The sequence below is a fragment of the Dendrobates tinctorius genome, unplaced genomic scaffold, assembly GCF_039654945.1.
Source record: "Dendrobates tinctorius isolate UK_male_01 unplaced genomic scaffold, ASM3965494v1 ptg000261l, whole genome shotgun sequence".
Lineage (NCBI taxonomy): Eukaryota > Metazoa > Chordata > Amphibia > Anura > Dendrobatidae > Dendrobates > Dendrobates tinctorius.
Window position 1 is genome coordinate 251,739 of NW_027361928.1, and position 17,624 is coordinate 269,362.

Here is a 17,624-nt window from a genome sequence, read left to right on the forward strand (position 1 = left end):
ATGTCTCCTATCCATCACTAGAGATCAGAGGTGACATCACTGAGAATGCCTCCTATCCATCACTAGAGATCAGCGGTGACATCACTGAGAATGTCTGCTATCCATCACTAGAGATCAGAGGTGACAGCACTGAGAATGCCTCCTATCCATCACTAGAGATCAGAGGTGACATCACTGAGAATGCCTCCTATCCATCACTAGAGATCAGCGGTGACATCACTGAGAATGTCTCCTATCCATCACTAGAGATCAGCGGTGACATCACTGAGAATGTCTCCTATCCATCACTAGAGATCAGAGGTGACATCACTGAGAATGTCTCCTATCCATCACTAGAGATCAGAGGTGACATCACTGAGAATGTCTCCTATCCATCACCAGAGATCAGAGGTGACATCACTGAGAATGTCTCCTATCCATCACTAGAGATCAGAGGTGACATCACTGAGAATGTCTCCTATCCATCACTAGAGATCAGAGGTGACATCACTGAGAATGTCTCCTATCCATCACTAGAGATCAGCGGTGACATCACTGAGAATGTCTCCTATCCATCACTAGAGATCAGCGGTGACATCACTGAGAATGCCTCCTATCCATCACCAGAGATCAGAGGTGACATCACTGAGAATGTCTCCTATCCATCACTAGAGATCAGCGGTGACATCACTGAGAATGTCTCCTATCCATCACTAGAGATCAGAGGTGACATCACTGAGAATGCCTCCTATCCATCACCAGAGATCAGAGGTGACATCACTGAGAATGTCTCCTATCCATCACTAGAGATCAGAGGTGACATCACTGAGAATGTCTCCTATCCATCACCAGAGATCAGAGGTGACATCACTGAGAATGCCTCCTATCCATCACTAGAGATCAGAGGTGACATCACTGAGAATGTCTCCTATCCATCACTAGAGATCAGCGGTGACATCACTGAGAATGCCTCCTATCCATCACTAGAGATCAGAGGTGACATCACTGAGAATGTCTCCTATCCATCACTAGAGATCAGCGGTGACATCACTGAGAATGTCTCCTATCCATCACTAGAGATCAGAGGTGACATCACTGAGAATGTCTCCTATCCATCACTAGAGATCAGAGGTGACATCACTGAGAATGTCTCCTATCCATCACTAGAGATCAGAGGTGACATCACTGAGAATGCCTCCTATCCATCACCAGAGATCAGAGGTGACATCACTGAGAATGTCTCCTATCCATCACTAGAGATCAGCGGTGACGTCACTGAGAATGTCTCCTATCCATCACCAGAGATCAGATGTGACATCACTGAGAATGTCTCCTATCCATCACTAGAGATCAGTGGTGACATCACTGAGAATGTCTCCTATCCATCACTAGAGATCAGCGGTGACATCACTGAGAATGTCTCCTATCCATCACTAGAGATCAGAGGTGACGTCACTGAGAATGCCTCCTATCCATCACCAGAGATCAGCGGTGACATCACTGAGAATGCCTCCTATCCATCACTAGAGATCAGCGGTGACATCACTGAGAATGCCTCCTATCCATCACTAGAGATCAGCGGTGACATCACTGAGAATGCCTCCTATCCATCACCAGAGATCAGAGGTGACATCACTGAGAATGTCTCCTATCCATCACTAGAGATCAGCGGTGACATCACTGAGAATGTCTCCTATCCATCACTAGAGATCAGCGGTGACATCACTGAGAATGTCTCCTATCCATCACTAGAGATCAGAGGTGACATCACTGAGAATGTCTCCTATCCATCACTAGAGATCAGCGGTGACATCACTGAGAATGCCTCCTATCCATCACTAGAGATCAGCGGTGACGTCACTGAGAATGTCTCCTATCCATCACTAGAGATCAGCGGTGACATCACTGAGAATGCCTCCTATCCATCACTAGAGATCAGCGGTGACGTCACTGAGAATGTCTCCTATCCATCACTAGAGATCAGCGGTGACATCACTGAGAATGCCTCCTATCCATCACTAGAGATCAGAGGTGACATCACTGAGAATGCCTCCTATCCATCACTAGAGATCAGTGGTGACATCACTGAGAATGCCTCCTATCCATCACTAGAGATCAGAGGTGACATCACTGAGAATGTCTCCTATCCATCACTAGAGATCAGCGGTGACATCACTGAGAATGTCTCCTATCCATCACTAGAGATCAGAGGTGACATCACTGAGAATGTCTCCTATCCATCACTAGAGATCAGAGGTGACATCACTGAGAATGTTTCCTATCCATCACTAGAGATCAGCGGTGACATCACTGAGAATGCCTCCTATCCATCACTAGAGATCAGCGGTGACATCACTGAGAATGCCTCCTATCCATCACCAGAGATCAGAGGTGACATCACTGAGAATGCCTCCTATCGATCACCAGAGATCAGAGGTGACATCACTGAGAATGCCTCCTATCGATCACCAGAGATCAGAGGTGACATCACTGAGAATGCCTCCTATCGATCACCAGAGATCAGAGGTGACATCACTGAGAATGCCTCCTATCCATCACTAGAGATCAGCGGTGACATCACTGAGAATGCCTCCTATCCATCAGCAGAGATCAGAGGTGACATCACTGAGAATGCCTCCTATCCATCACTAGAGATCAGAGGTGACATCACTGAGAATGCCTCCTATCCATCACTAGAGATCAGCGGTGACATCACTGAGAATGTCTCCTATCCATCACTAGAGATCAGAGGTGACATCACTGAGAATGCCTCCTATCCATCACCAGAGGTGACATCACTGAGAATGCCTCCTATCCGTCACCAGAGATCAGCGGTGACATCACTGAGAATGTCTCCTATCCATCACTAGAGATCAGAGGTGACATCACTGAGAATGTCTCCTATCCATCACCAGAGATCAGCGGTGACATCACTGAGAATGTCTCCTATCCATCACTAGAGATCAGAGGTGACATCACTGAGAATGCCTCCTATCCATCACCAGAGGTGACATCACTGAGAATGCCTCCTATCCGTCACCAGAGATCAGCGGTGACATCACTGAGAATGTCTCCTATCCATCACTAGAGATCAGTGGTGACATCACTGAGAATGCCTCCTATCCATCACTAGAGATCAGCGGTGACATCACTGAGAATGTCTCCTATCCATCACTAGAGATCAGAGGTGACATCACTGAGAATGCCTCCTATCCATCACTAGAGATCAGCGGTGACATCACTGAGAATGCCTCCTATCCATCACTAGAGATCAGAGGTGACATCACTGAGAATGTCTCCTATCCATCACTAGAGATCAGCGGTGACATCACTGAGAATGTCTCCTATCCATCACTAGAGATCAGCGGTGACATCACTGAGAATGTCTCCTATCCATCACTAGAGATCAGAGGTGACATCACTGAGAATGCCTCCTATCCATCACCAGAGGTGACATCACTGAGAATGCCTCCTATCCGTCACCAGAGATCAGCGGTGACATCACTGAGAATGTCTCCTATCCATCACTAGAGATCAGAGGTGACATCACTGAGAATGTCTCCTATCCATCACTAGAGATCAGCGGTGACATCACTGAGAATGTCTCCTATCCATCACTAGAGATCAGAGGTGACATCACTGAGAATGTCTCCTATCCATCACCAGAGATCAGCGGTGACATCACTGAGAATGTCTCCTATCCATCACTAGAGATCAGAGGTGACATCACTGAGAATGTCTCCTATCCATCACTAGAGATCAGAGGTGACATCACTGAGAATGCCTCCTATCCGTCACCAGAGATCAGCGGTGACATCACTGAGAATGTCTCCTATCCATCACTAGAGATCAGTGGTGACATCACTGAGAATGCCTCCTATCCATCACTAGAGATCAGCGGTGACATCACTGAGAATGTCTCCTATCCATCACTAGAGATCAGAGGTGACATCACTGAGAATGCCTCCTATCCATCACTAGAGATCAGCGGTGACATCACTGAGAATGCCTCCTATCCATCACTAGAGATCAGAGGTGACATCACTGAGAATGTCTCCTATCCATCACTAGAGATCAGAGGTGACATCACTGAGAATGCCTCCTATCCATCACTAGAGATCAGCGGTGACATCACTGAGAATGTCTCCTATCCATCACTAGAGATCAGAGGTGACATCACTGAGAATGCCTCCTATCCATCACTAGAGATCAGAGGTGACATCACTGAGAATGTCTCCTATCCATCACCAGAGATCAGCGGTGACATCACTGAGAATGTCTCCTTATCCATCACCAGAGGTGACATCACTGAGAATGTCTCCTATCCATCACTAGAGATCAGAGGTGACATCACTGAGAATGCCTCCTATCCATCACTAGAGATCAGAGGTGACATCACTGAGAATGTCTCCTATCCATCACTAGAGATCAGAGGTGACATCACTGAGAATGCCTCCTATCCATCACCAGAGGTGACATCACTGAGAATGCCTCCTATCCGTCACCAGAGATCAGCGGTGACATCACTGAGAATGTCTCCTATCCATCACTAGAGATCAGAGGTGACATCACTGAGAATGTCTCCTATCCATCACTAGAGATCAGCGGTGACATCACTGAGAATGTCTCCTATCCATCACCAGAGATCAGAGGTGACATCACTGAGAATGTCTCCTATCCATCACTAGAGATCAGAGGTGACATCACTGAGAATGCCTCCTATCCATCACCAGAGATCAGAGGTGACATCACTGAGAATGCCTCCTATCCATCACCAGAGATCAGAGGTGACATCACTGAGAATGCCTCCTATCCATCACCAGAGATCAGCGGTGACATCACTGAGAATGCCTCCTATCCATCACTAGAGATCAGCGGTGACATCACTGAGAATGCCTCCTATCCATCACTAGAGATCAGCGGTGACATCACTGAGAATGCCTCCTATCCATCACCAGAGATCAGAGGTGACATCACTGAGAATGTCTCCTATCCATCACTAGAGATCAGCGGTGACATCACTGAGAATGTCTCCTATCCATCACTAGAGATCAGCGGTGACATCACTGAGAATGTCTCCTATCCATCACTAGAGATCAGAGGTGACATCACTGAGAATGTCTCCTATCCATCACTAGAGATCAGCGGTGACATCACTGAGAATGCCTCCTATCCATCACTAGAGATCAGCGGTGACGTCACTGAGAATGTCTCCTATCCATCACTAGAGATCAGCGGTGACATCACTGAGAATGCCTCCTATCCATCACTAGAGATCAGCGGTGACGTCACTGAGAATGTCTCCTATCCATCACTAGAGATCAGCGGTGACATCACTGAGAATGCCTCCTATCCATCACTAGAGATCAGAGGTGACATCACTGAGAATGTCTCCTATCCATCACTAGAGATCAGCGGTGACATCACTGAGAATGTCTCCTATCCATCACTAGAGATCAGAGGTGACATCACTGAGAATGCCTCCTATCCATCACTAGAGATCAGCGGTGACATCACTGAGAATGTCTCCTATCCATCACTAGAGATCAGAGGTGACATCACTGAGAATGCCTCCTATCCATCACTAGAGATCAGTGGTGACATCACTGAGAATGCCTCCTATCCATCACTAGAGATCAGCGGTGACATCACTGAGAATGTCTCCTATCCATCACTAGAGATCAGAGGTGACATCACTGAGAATGCCTCCTATCCATCACTAGAGATCAGTGGTGACATCACTGAGAATGCCTCCTATCCATCACTAGAGATCAGCGGTGACATCACTGAGAATGTCTCCTATCCATCACTAGAGATCAGAGGTGACATCACTGAGAATGCCTCCTATCCATCACTAGAGATCAGCGGTGACATCACTGAGAATGCCTCCTATCCATCACTAGAGATCAGAGGTGACATCACTGAGAATGTCTCCTATCCATCACTAGAGATCAGAGGTGACATCACTGAGAATGCCTCCTATCCATCACTAGAGATCAGCGGTGACATCACTGAGAATGTCTCCTATCCATCACTAGAGATCAGAGGTGACATCACTGAGAATGTCTCCTATCCATCACTAGAGATCAGAGGTGACATCACTGAGAATGTCTCCTATCCATCACCAGAGATCAGAGGTGACATCACTGAGAATGTCTCCTATCCATCACTAGAGATCAGAGGTGACATCACTGAGAATGCCTCCTATCCATCACCAGAGATCAGAGGTGACATCACTGAGAATGCCTCCTATCCATCACCAGAGATCAGAGGTGACATCACTGAGAATGCCTCCTATCCATCACCAGAGATCAGCGGTGACATCACTGAGAATGCCTCCTATCCATCACTAGAGATCAGCGGTGACATCACTGAGAATGCCTCCTATCCATCACTAGAGATCAGCGGTGACATCACTGAGAATGCCTCCTATCCATCACCAGAGATCAGAGGTGACATCACTGAGAATGTCTCCTATCCATCACTAGAGATCAGCGGTGACATCACTGAGAATGTCTCCTATCCATCACTAGAGATCAGCGGTGACATCACTGAGAATGTCTCCTATCCATCACTAGAGATCAGAGGTGACATCACTGAGAATGTCTCCTATCCATCACTAGAGATCAGCGGTGACATCACTGAGAATGCCTCCTATCCATCACTAGAGATCAGCGGTGACGTCACTGAGAATGTCTCCTATCCATCACTAGAGATCAGCGGTGACATCACTGAGAATGCCTCCTATCCATCACTAGAGATCAGCGGTGACGTCACTGAGAATGTCTCCTATCCATCACTAGAGATCAGCGGTGACATCACTGAGAATGCCTCCTATCCATCACTAGAGATCAGAGGTGACATCACTGAGAATGTCTCCTATCCATCACTAGAGATCAGCGGTGACATCACTGAGAATGTCTCCTATCCATCACTAGAGATCAGAGGTGACATCACTGAGAATGCCTCCTATCCATCACTAGAGATCAGCGGTGACATCACTGAGAATGTCTCCTATCCATCACTAGAGATCAGAGGTGACATCACTGAGAATGCCTCCTATCCATCACTAGAGATCAGTGGTGACATCACTGAGAATGCCTCCTATCCATCACTAGAGATCAGCGGTGACATCACTGAGAATGTCTCCTATCCATCACTAGAGATCAGAGGTGACATCACTGAGAATGCCTCCTATCCATCACTAGAGATCAGTGGTGACATCACTGAGAATGCCTCCTATCCATCACTAGAGATCAGCGGTGACATCACTGAGAATGTCTCCTATCCATCACTAGAGATCAGAGGTGACATCACTGAGAATGCCTCCTATCCATCACTAGAGATCAGCGGTGACATCACTGAGAATGCCTCCTATCCATCACTAGAGATCAGAGGTGACATCACTGAGAATGTCTCCTATCCATCACTAGAGATCAGAGGTGACATCACTGAGAATGCCTCCTATCCATCACTAGAGATCAGCGGTGACATCACTGAGAATGTCTCCTATCCATCACTAGAGATCAGAGGTGACATCACTGAGAATGTCTCCTATCCATCACTAGAGATCAGAGGTGACATCACTGAGAATGCCTCCTATCCATCACCAGAGGTGACATCACTGAGAATGCCTCCTATCCGTCACCAGAGATCAGCGGTGACATCACTGAGAATGTCTCCTATCCATCACTAGAGATCAGAGGTGACATCACTGAGAATGTCTCCTATCCATCACTAGAGATCAGCGGTGACATCACTGAGAATGTCTCCTATCCATCACTAGAGATCAGAGGTGACATCACTGAGAATGCCTCCTATCCATCACTAGAGATCAGCGGTGACATCACTGAGAATGCCTCCTATCCATCACTAGAGATCAGAGGTGACATCACTGAGAATGCCTCCTATCCATCACTAGAGATCAGAGGTGACATCACTGAGAATGCCTCCTATCCGTCACTAGAGGTGAGATCACTGAGAATGTCTCCTATCCATCACTAGAGATCAGCGGTGACATCACTGAGAATGTCTCCTATCCATCACTAGAGATCAGAGGTGACATCACTGAGAATGCCTCCTATCCATCACTAGAGATCAGCGGTGACATCACTGAGAATGCCTCCTATCCATCACTAGAGATCAGAGGTGACATCACTGAGAATGTCTCCTATCCATCACTAGAGATCAGAGGTTACATCACTGAGAATGTCTCCTATCCATCACTAGAGATCAGCAGTGACATCACTGAGAATGCCTCCTATCCATCACCAGAGATCAGAGGTGACATCACTGAGAATGCCTCCTATCCATCACTAGAGATCAGCGGTGACATCACTGAGAATGTCTCCTATCCATCACCAGAGATCAGAGGTGACATCACTGAGAATGTCTCCTATCCATCACTAGAGATCAGAGGTGACATCACTGAGAATGCCTCCTATCCATCACCAGAGATCAGAGGTGACATCACTGAGAATGCCTCCTATCCATCACCAGAGATCAGAGGTGACATCACTGAGAATGCCTCCTATCCATCACTAGAGATCAGAGGTGACATCACTGAGAATGCCTCCTATCCATCACTAGAGATCAGAGGTGACATCACTGAGAATGCCTCCTATCCATCACCAGAGATCAGAGGTGACATCACTGAGAATGCCTCCTATCCATCACCAGAGATCAGAGGTGACATCACTGAGAATGTCTCCTATCCATCACTAGAGATCAGAGGTGACATCACTGAGAATGCCTCCTATCCATCACTAGAGATCAGAGGTGACATCACTGAGAATGCCTCCTATCCATCACCAGAGGTGACATCACTGAGAATGCCTCCTATCCGTCACCAGAGATCAGCGGTGACATCACTGAGAATGTCTCCTATCCATCACTAGAGATCAGAGGTGACATCACTGAGAATGTCTCCTATCCATCACTAGAGATCAGCGGTGACATCACTGAGAATGTCTCCTATCCATCACTAGAGATCAGAGGTGACATCACTGAGAATGCCTCCTATCCATCACTAGAGATCAGCGGTGACATCACTGAGAATGCCTCCTATCCATCACTAGAGATCAGAGGTGACATCACTGAGAATGCCTCCTATCCATCACTAGAGATCAGAGGTGACATCACTGAGAATGCCTCCTATCCGTCACTAGAGGTGAGATCACTGAGAATGTCTCCTATCCATCACTAGAGATCAGAGGTGACATCACTGAGAATGCCTCCTATCCATCACTAGAGATCAGCGGTGACATCACTGAGAATGCCTCCTATCCATCACTAGAGATCAGAGGTGACATCACTGAGAATGCCTCCTATCCATCACTAGAGATCAGAGGTGACATCACTGAGAATGCCTCCTATCCATCACTAGAGATCAGCGGTGACATCACTGAGAATGCCTCCTATCCATCACTAGAGATCAGAGGTTACATCACTGAGAATGTCTCCTATCCATCACTAGAGATCAGCAGTGACATCACTGAGAATGCCTCCTATCCATCACCAGAGATCAGAGGTGACATCACTGAGAATGCCTCCTATCCATCACTAGAGATCAGCGGTGACATCACTGAGAATGTCTCCTATCCATCACCAGAGATCAGAGGTGACATCACTGAGAATGTCTCCTATCCATCACTAGAGATCAGAGGTTACATCACTGAGAATGCCTCCTATCCATCACTAGAGATCAGAGGTGACATCACTGAGAATGCCTCCTATCCATCACCAGAGATCAGAGGTGACATCACTGAGAATGCCTCCTATCCATCACCAGAGATCAGAGGTGACATCACTGAGAATGCCTCCTATCCATCACTAGAGATCAGCGGTGACATCACTGAGAATGTCTCCTATCCATCACTAGAGATCAGCAGTGACATCACTGAGAATGTCTCCTATCCATCACTAGAGATCAGCGGTGACATCACTGAGAATGTCTCCTATCCATCACCAGAGATCAGAGGTGACATCACTGAGAATGCCTCCTATCCATCACTAGAGATCAGCGGTGACATCACTGAGAATGTCTCCTATCCATCACTAGAGATCAGCAGTGACATCACTGAGAATGTCTCCTATCCATCACTAGAGATCAGCACTGACATCACTGAGAATGCCTCCTATCCATCACTAGAGATCAGCGGTGACATCACTGAGAATGTCTCCTATCCATCACTAGAGATCAGCGGTGACATCACTGAGAATGTCTCCTATCCATCACTAGAGATCAGAGGTGACATCACTGAGAATGTCTCCTATCCATCACTAGAGATCAGAGGTGACATCACTGAGAATGCCTCCTATCCATCACTAGAGATCAGCGGTGACGTCACTGAGAATGCCTCCTATCCATCACCAGAGATCAGCGGTGACATCACTGAGAATGCCTCCTATCCATCACTAGAGATCAGCGGTGACATCACTGAGAATGCCTCCTATCCATCACTAGAGGTCAGAGGTGACATCACTGAGAATGCCTCCTATCCATCACTAGAGATCAGCGGTGACATCACTGAGAATGCCTCCTATCCATCACTAGAGATCAGAGGTGACATCACTGAGAATGTCTCCTATCCATCACTAGAGATCAGCGGTGACATCACTGAGAATGCCTCCTATCCATCACTAGAGATCAGAGGTGACATCACTGAGAATGTCTCCTATCCATCACCAGAGATCAGCGATGACATCACTGAGAATGTCTCCTATCCATCACTAGAGATCAGAGGTGACATCACTGAGAATGCCTCCTATCCATCACTAGAGATCAGCGGTGACATCACTGAGAATGCCTCCTATCCATCACTAGAGATCAGCGGTGACATCACTGAGAATGCCTCCTATCCATCACTAGAGATCAGCGGTGACATCACTGAGAATGCCTCCTATCCATCACTAGAGATCAGCGGTGACATCACTGAGAATGTCTCCTATCCATTACCAGAGATCAGTGGTGACATCACTGAGAATGTCTCCTATCCATCACCAGAGATCAGCGGTGACATCACTGAGAATGTCTCCTATCCATCACCAGAGATCAGTGGTGACATCACTGAGAATGTCTCCTATCCATCACCAGAGATCAGCGGTGACATCACTGAGAATGTCTCCTATCCATCACCAGAGATCAGCGGTGACATCACTGAGAATGTCTCCTATCCATCACTAGAGATCAGCGGTGACATCACTGAGAATGTCTCCTATCCATCACCAGAGATCAGCGGTGTAGTTTGTTTTGTATTTTAAGCAAAAAATGTCTTTTTTTTTTTCATTTTAAAAATTACAAAAAGGAAAATGGGCCGATGTAAAAGTTTTGACGCCCTTGTAGGTTTGTGTGCTCAGATAACTCTGACGAAGGTTTCAGACATTAATTAGCCTGTTAGTGAGAACGAGCCATAAAACTATCTGTGTTAGGAAAGCTCAGGTGATGAAAATTTGCAGCTTTATTAACACCCGGCCTCCTCTAACTTTGCACCAAAAAGCGGCAGCTGCCGAGCACTCTGACAATGGCTGGAGGCCACAAAACAGGAGACGGCCATAAGGAGAAAGCAGAGTCTTCAATTTGCCTTGTCCTCAGATCGCAATATAGTTGAGAAATGTCCGTAACCATGATAGCGGAGGTCAAGATAAGATCTGGAAGACCAAGAAATATGTCAGTGAGAGCAGCTTGCAGGATTGCTAGAGAGGCAAATCAAAACTGCCGCTTCACTGCAGACGACCTTCAGAAAGACTCTGCAGAGTCTTTGTCCTACAGAGCATTGTCCTACAGGTCAGAGACACCGGCACAAACACGCACAAGAGTTGTGAAATGTCCTACAAATGGCCGTTCTGTTCCCGATCTCAGGATTTAGTGGCTGCACGTTATGTCCGGGGCTGTGGAGTGGGAGGTTTGGGGTTCTGACCCCACAGGGAAACAGCACAGAAAACAGTTTTCTATTGGAGGATTTGTAAGTCTCTGTCTGTGCAGGTTCAGTGTTAGGGACCCGTAAACGTGGAGATCTTTGGTGCAGGTTACGGGCTCACGTACTTTGGCCAAAATATCAGCTAATACTCCACGTTTTAATGTGTTGTTTGCACTTTTTATTCAGGTGCAGTTGGGCCCATTTGGTCTTGTAGACTGCGGTGTCGGTGCACATGGCATGCACTGTGATGGCGCTGGGCAGCCTGCCTGAGCTAATAGAAGGGCGTCACTGCTAGGCTGCCTGGACGCTGGGCATGGCCATAGTGTGACCAGCGCCGCAGACAAGGTTTTATTGGGCATTGCCATACCAGGCAGCCGCCCCTCCATGATTGGCGGGCTGCGAGCGGTGGTCTCATCGGTGTTCTTGCACCTGTGGTGCCATCTTCATTACATGGGTCCACTGCATCCTGAGGCTGTGTGCACACGGAGATTTCTTGGTGTGCGGATTTTGTAGAGAAAACCGCAGGTAAATCCGCAGGACACAAGTCCTCATGATGGATGAGTAAAACCGCAGCAAAACCGCATGGAAAAATCTGCAGCATGTGCACAGCGGAAATAAAGGTCCTGTACAACGCAGCAGAATCTGCACCGTGTGCACACAGCCTGACAGTGCATTCGTCTGGAGGCCTGGACGGGTAAACCTTTTTGCTCTTGTACTGACCCCACAGCCCTGATTCCTCGTACACACTGGGACAAAACTGCAGCTGTGTGATCTGATGGAGGTCGCAGCTGTTCCATTCTCCTGCAGTAAATCCCAAATCTCCGGCACTAAATGTCAGCACAGCATCTGAGCTGCGTATCTCAGCCTTGGGCCTCGGAGATCTCAGCCGCAGGGGGGGTAATCTCAGCCTCAGGCCTCGGGGGGGGGGGTAATCTCAGCCTCAGGCCTCGGGGGGGGTAATCTCAGCCTCAGGCCTCGGGGGGGGGGGGGGTAATCTCAGCCTCAGGCCTCGGGGGGGGGGGTAATCTCAGCCTCAGGCCTCGGGGGGGGGGGGGTAATCTCAGCCTCAGGCCTCGGGGGGGGGGGGGTAATCTCAGCCTCAGGCCTGGGGGGGGGGTAATCTCAGCCTCAGGCCTCCGGGGGGGGGGGTAATCTCAGCCTCAGGCCTCGGGGGGGGGGGGGGGTAATCTCAGCCACAGGGGGGTAATCTCAGCCTCAGGCCTCGGGGGGGGGGGGGGTAATCTCAGCCTCAGGCCTGGGGGGGGGGGGTAATCTCAGCCTCAGGCCTCGGGGGGGGGGGGGTAATCTCAGCCTCAGGCCTCGGGGGGGGGGGGGGGTAATCTCAGTCTCAGGCCTGGGGGGGGGGTAATCTCAGCCTCAGGCCTCGGGGGGGGGGGGGTAATCTCAGCCTCAGGCCTCGGGGGGGGTAATCTCAGCCTCAGGCCTCCGGGGGGGGGGGGTAATCTCAGCCTCAGGCCTCGGGGGGGGGGGGGGTAATCTCAGCCTCAGGCCTCGGGGGGGGGGGGGGTAATCTCAGCCACGGGGGGGTAATCTCAGCCTCGGGCTAATCTAGGTGATCTCCGTATCTGGGAGCTTTTGTCCCTCTGACAACTCTTCCTGGCAGTTCTCACTGGCTCTTCTTCATCCACCGTCGACTCTTCGGATGCCTTCACCCCGGCAGCGCCACCACTGGAGGACTACTGCTCCCAGTATAACCAGCCAGCGCAGGAAATACAGAACCCAGTGCACCCTCTACTCTCCCGGATTCTGCAGGACTACAACCCCCAGCAGACTCCCACAACCTTCTGGCTTATGTGGAACAGCGAGACTCACCCTGTGGCCTGACCCCCGCGCTGCACCTCTGGAGTCGCACCGGCAGGAGCGCCGCCCCTTTAACGATAAGACAGAAGACAGGAAATGATGGCGATCAACGGGCAATCGGGGTAAACAAGGGAGAGGCCTGAAAATCCCCAGGATCCCACTGCCGGGGAACCACAGCCTCCGGTCAGGCCAGAGGGTGGAGGACTACAACTCTCAGCAAACCTAGATGAAAAGTGAATGGCTAGGCAGTATCTGCTCCGCGGGGTCTCACCTCCCCCAGTACAGGACGATTGAGGCCACATGGGTCAACACACAACCCATTGCCAGGAAGAGTTACCAGAGGGTCCTGGGGCCCCACATCACAGACCGAGCAACGTGAGGAGGCATCTACTGACCGCCATCACCCCGCGGAGCTAACGCACCAGATCCCACCCTGCCCAACACGGCGGATCACACGGCACGTACACCGGAGCCGCAGATACAGCAAGCGCAGCCAATAGTGCCGCGCCGACCCCGTATCACCAGGAATCGCGGAGTCAGGCGCTGATCCCAGTGGCCAGGATCCTCTCCAGGAGCAAGACACAAGATCCTGAGGATAGATCCAAGAATCAGAGAGATCCCAAAGGAACAAGAGAGATCCCAAGAAAAGATCCTAGAGTCAGAGAGATCCCCAGGAATACAGATCCTGGGCGGCCTGGCACTTACCTGCTGGAGCTGAGGAATGTGTCTGGGGAGGAGGATGGGAGTTGTGGTCGGAGCAGCTGGAGGCAGAGAGGAGGAGGAGGAGGGAGCAGCGTCCCCACCCTCTGCCTCCATGTTACAGTCAGCGAGCACAGCCTCCTACCTGCCTCACCTCAGGGCCCAGCGGTCTGGTGGTCAGCCATAGTCTGGCGGTCCGGATCACAGCCTGATGGGAGGGAAAGAAAAATGGAGCAATAATAATAATAATAATGTGGAGGAGGTGAAACGTCACAAGGGAATGATGAGAACAGGTGACATCACTGAGAATGCCTCCTATCCATCACTAGAGATCAGCGGTGACATCACTGAGAATGCCTCCTATCCATCACTAGAGATCAGAGGTGACATCACTGAGAATGTCTCCTATCCATCACTAGAGATCAGAGGTGACATCACTGAGAATGTCTCCTATCCATCACTAGAGATCAGAGGTGACATCACTGAGAATGTCTCCTATCCATCACCAGAGATCAGCGGTGACATCACTGAGAATGTCTCCTATCCATCACTAGAGATCAGCGGTGACATCACTGAGAATGTCTCCTATCCATCACTAGAGATCAGAGGTGACATCACTGAGAATGCCTCCTATCCGTCACCAGAGATCAGCGGTGACATCACTGAGAATGTCTCCTATCCATCACTAGAGATCAGTGGTGACATCACTGAGAATGCCTCCTATCCATCACTAGAGATCAGCGGTGACATCACTGAGAATGTCTCCTATCCATCACTAGAGATCAGAGGTGACATCACTGAGAATGCCTCCTATCCATCACTAGAGATCAGCGGTGACATCACTGAGAATGCCTCCTATCCATCACTAGAGATCAGAGGTGACATCACTGAGAATGTCTCCTATCCATCACTAGAGATCAGAGGTGACATCACTGAGAATGCCTCCTATCCATCACTAGAGATCAGCGGTGACATCACTGAGAATGTCTCCTATCCATCACTAGAGATCAGAGGTGACATCACTGAGAATGCCTCCTATCCATCACTAGAGATCAGAGGTGACATCACTGAGAATGCCTCCTATCCATCACTAGAGATCAGAGGTGACATCACTGAGAATGTCTCCTATCCATCACCAGAGATCAGCGGTGACATCACTGAGAATGTCTCCTATCCATCACCAGAGGTGACATCACTGAGAATGTCTCCTATCCATCACTAGAGATCAGAGGTGACATCACTGAGAATGTCTCCTATCCATCACTAGAGATCAGAGGTGACATCACTGAGAATGCCTCCTATCCATCACCAGAGGTGACATCACTGAGAATGCCTCCTATCCGTCACCAGAGATCAGCGGTGACATCACTGAGAATGTCTCCTATCCATCACTAGAGATCAGAGGTGACATCACTGAGAATGTCTCCTATCCATCACTAGAGATCAGCGGTGACATCACTGAGAATGTCTCCTATCCATCACTAGAGATCAGAGGTGACATCACTGAGAATGTCTCCTATCCATCACCAGAGATCAGAGGTGACATCACTGAGAATGTCTCCTATCCATCACTAGAGATCAGAGGTGACATCACTGAGAATGCCTCCTATCCATCACCAGAGATCAGAGGTGACATCACTGAGAATGTCTCCTATCCATCACTAGAGATCAGAGGTGACATCACTGAGAATGTCTCCTATCCATCACTAGAGATCAGAGGTGACATCACTGAGAATGCCTCCTATCCATCACTAGAGATCAGCGGTGACATCACTGAGAATGTCTCCTATCCATCACTAGAGATCAGAGGTGACATCACTGAGAATGCCTCCTATCCATCACTAGAGATCAGCGGTGACATCACTGAGAATGTCTCCTATCCATCACTAGAGATCAGAGGTGACATCACTGAGAATGCCTCCTATCCATCACTAGAGATCAGTGGTGACATCACTGAGAATGCCTCCTATCCATCACTAGAGATCAGCGGTGACATCACTGAGAATGTCTCCTATCCATCACTAGAGATCAGAGGTGACATCACTGAGAATGCCTCCTATCCATCACTAGAGATCAGAGGTGACATCACTGAGAATGTCTCCTATCCATCACTAGAGATCAGAGGTGACATCACTGAGAATGCCTCCTATCCATCACTAGAGATCAGCGGTGACATCACTGAGAATGTCTCCTATCCATCACTAGAGATCAGAGGTGACATCACTGAGAATGTCTCCTATCCATCACTAGAGATCAGAGGTGACATCACTGAGAATGCCTCCTATCCATCACCAGAGGTGACATCACTGAGAATGCCTCCTATCCGTCACCAGAGATCAGCGGTGACATCACTGAGAATGTCTCCTATCCATCACTAGAGATCAGAGGTGACATCACTGAGAATGTCTCCTATCCATCACTAGAGATCAGCGGTGACATCACTGAGAATGTCTCCTATCCATCACTAGAGATCAGAGGTGACATCACTGAGAATGCCTCCTATCCATCACTAGAGATCAGCGGTGACATCACTGAGAATGCCTCCTATCCATCACTAGAGATCAGAGGTGACATCACTGAGAATGCCTCCTATCCATCACTAGAGATCAGAGGTGACATCACTGAGAATGCCTCCTATCCGTCACTAGAGGTGAGATCACTGAGAATGTCTCCTATCCATCACTAGAGATCAGCGGTGACATCACTGAGAATGTCTCCTATCCATCACTAGAGATCAGAGGTGACATCACTGAGAATGCCTCCTATCCATCACTAGAGATCAGCGGTGACATCACTGAGAATGCCTCCTATCCATCACTAGAGATCAGAGGTGACATCACTGAGAATGTCTCCTATCCATCACTAGAGATCAGAGGTTACATCACTGAGAATGTCTCCTATCCATCACTAGAGATCAGCAGTGACATCACTGAGAATGCCTCCTATCCATCACCAGAGATCAGAGGTGACATCACTGAGAATGCCTCCTATCCATCACTAGAGATCAGCGGTGACATCACTGAGAATGTCTCCTATCCATCACCAGAGATCAGAGGTGACATCACTGAGAATGTCTCCTATCCATCACTAGAGATCAGAGGTGACATCACTGAGAATGCCTCCTATCCATCACCAGAGATCAGAGGTGACATCACTGAGAATGCCTCCTATCCATCACCAGAGATCAGAGGTGACATCACTGAGAAT

At 48.9% G+C, this 17,624-nt stretch overlaps 1 protein-coding gene across 2 annotated transcripts in view; it reads right to left on the reverse strand.

The window, feature by feature from the left end:
- The window catches only part of MST1R (macrophage stimulating 1 receptor), a 51,355-nt gene extending 36,753 nt beyond the window's left edge, over nt 1-14,602 (reverse strand). Inside the window, exons 1-2 of one of the 2 annotated variants that reach the window (XM_073558858.1) lie at nt 14,424-14,602; nt 13,731-13,787 (exon numbers count right to left, since the gene is read on the reverse strand). The gene's annotated coding sequence lies outside the window, so the exon portion shown is untranslated. The remainder of the gene's footprint in view (nt 1-13,730; nt 13,788-14,423) is intronic. The other variant, XM_073558859.1, reaches the window with a different exon arrangement.
- Between the last annotated feature and the right edge of the window lie 3,022 nt (nt 14,603-17,624).